This window comes from Fundulus heteroclitus, chromosome 19 (genome assembly GCF_011125445.2).
Source record: "Fundulus heteroclitus isolate FHET01 chromosome 19, MU-UCD_Fhet_4.1, whole genome shotgun sequence".
In the NCBI taxonomy this organism is placed as follows: Eukaryota; Metazoa; Chordata; class Actinopteri; order Cyprinodontiformes; family Fundulidae; genus Fundulus; species Fundulus heteroclitus.
Genome location: NC_046379.1, coordinates 19,204,203 through 19,206,524, shown reverse-complemented (window position 1 = coordinate 19,206,524; position 2,322 = coordinate 19,204,203). Strand labels below are relative to the sequence as shown.

General features: G+C 41.8%; 1 pseudogene; it reads right to left on the bottom strand.

Annotated features, from left to right (window-relative positions):
• Positions 1 to 255: 255 nt before the first annotated feature.
• Positions 256 to 1,737, bottom strand: LOC118567072 (annotated as a pseudogene).
• Between the last annotated feature and the right edge of the window lie 585 nt (positions 1,738 to 2,322).

Sequence of the window (2,322 nt, the reverse complement as noted above, 5' to 3'; positions counted from 1 at the left end):
ATCAATATTTGGATACTGGAATCTAATTCCAGTTGTTTAGACTGTCTAGGAACTTTGAAAATTCAACTCACATCTTTTTTGAGGGTGCCAACTAAACCCCAGAGGCCAAGCTTATATTTGGCCTCTTTATTACAACGATCATCAATATTTCTTTAAAAATGTAAAGAGAAGCGTCTTTTTAGATTTGCAATGCAAATGTAAACTTACAAAAATTACTCAGAGGTTATGAGTGTTGTATAGTCCATCTAAGCACCATCAACCCCAGTACCACTTGTTAAGGTTATTAAATGTCCTGTATTCTTTGTGGTCTTCTGAGATAATCACAAGCCTTGCCTGTGTGCTCTGCCCAGCCATGCACTTTAGTTACTTTAAAGTGGCGTCTCCATTTAAAGTACCCTCGGTACAGGTCTTCATTCTTGTCCAGGAGAAGCAGGTAGTCAGCCAGCTCTTTGGGCGAGTTGAAATCATCTACGTGGATGAAGCCGTCTCCTTGAAGAATGTTCTCATAGTTTTGCCTGGTTGTGCCAAGAACCACTGGCACTGTACTCAGAGAGAGGGGGTTGAAGAATTTTTCAGTGATGTAGTCCTTGTGGACTGAGTTCTCAAAGGACAAATAGAACTTACAGCTTTCCATAGTGGGGATTTGTAATCTTTGTCAGAGATGTATTTCCCAAACGCGCGCCCATATATGTCAACCTTAATGTGTTTTTTTTAATTCATTGTAATATTTTACCCGCACATGCCCAGGATTCCAGTTGCTGACAAACCCAGCAGACCAATTTGTTTTTTGCTTGGTGGTACAAAGTCCTCCACAGTCTCTGCTGGTACAATCGACCCAGAAGGCACTTGGATGTCAGAATCCTGACGATAATTGAGAGTCAGATTGAACAAGTTATTAATCCCGGGCAGCTGGGCTGAATTTGATGGTGACTCAAAGTTCATCCACATCCATTTCTGGAATGGGGGTCGCTGCAGTTTCGGCAAGTTGGACAGGTCCCGAGCAATGTCTCTGTGGTGCATCACAACCCCGTCTGATTTGTTTGTAGAAGTTTCTGTCCGCTGTGATGAAGCAGCCCTCGATGTTTAAAGGTAGAACTGCAGATGTTCATTTCATAGGTTTTTCCGAAGGGCAACAGCCAGACCAAGTACAGTGGTCATGTTTTTGTCACTCTTTGCGACGACGTGCTTTATATGCGTTGTGGAAACGGGCAAGTCTAACTGAGCATGTAACCAGTTGGTGGATGTCTTAAAATACATCAAAAAAGGCAGTCGTGAAACATCCAAAAATAAAAACACAGAACAGGAGCGGTCGAAGGATTTTGTAAAACGTTCCAGATGGCTTGCTCTCTCCTGAGAACGGCACAGAAACATGAAAAGTCACATTACTTTTTTCATTTTCTCTGGTTCTTCTACAATATCATTAATTTTCACTGTCGATATCGGAAGAAAGCTGCCTCGAATGTGCACAGGGTACACATTTGAGCCATCCTTCTTCATCCCATTAAATCCTTTGAAATAACCCTAAACAGTGGTACTTCCACCATCATTTTGAGTTACAAACCTGTTGGCAGCATGCTGAGCCAGACTGAAAGCTCTTTATGATTCGATGCTCCTTTAACTAATTATATGGTCCGTAGGGAGAGCCGCTTCTTTGCTCTTCAGGAGAACAGGTCCTTGATGGCTTAATGAGGGTTGGCTGATCTTAAATCAGCATGGCTTCCTAAGGAGTCCTCCTTGTTGAGAGCATAGAAAAATACAAGAAGAATTATCTGTTTAAGAATTAGAGAGAAAAAAACTCTAACGTCAGTAGATTGTATATAATCAACATGCAGAGGCAGTTATGGTTAGAGGATTACATACACTTATCGTAGCCATGAATATTGATTTTTAGCTTCTTGTGATGCTGTTGAAATATTCTTATTTTAGGGATGAATGATTTTTCATCCATGCAGAATCAGGTCAGGTGGGCAACCAGTCCAGCAGAAAAAACTCTAACATCCCTTTCCCCAGCAATATCCTCCAGCTCACTCTGGGGGATCCAGACGGGATAGTAACTCCAACAAAATCTGGGTCTTCCCTGGGGTCTCCTCCCAGGGGGGTGTGGCCAGAAATATAACACCTGCACTAAACTATAGATCTGACACTGCATCAGGGAACCCACAATTTAAGATGTAGGGCTTTTAGTCACCAAGCCTTCTGATGGCAGCCGTGATGACTTTTTGTGTTAATTTAGTACATCTTATCAATCTAGAGGGTTCTTGGCAAGTTGCCTTGACAGATTTCTTATAAAAACATTTGGCATAACATTTGTTGACTTAAGGA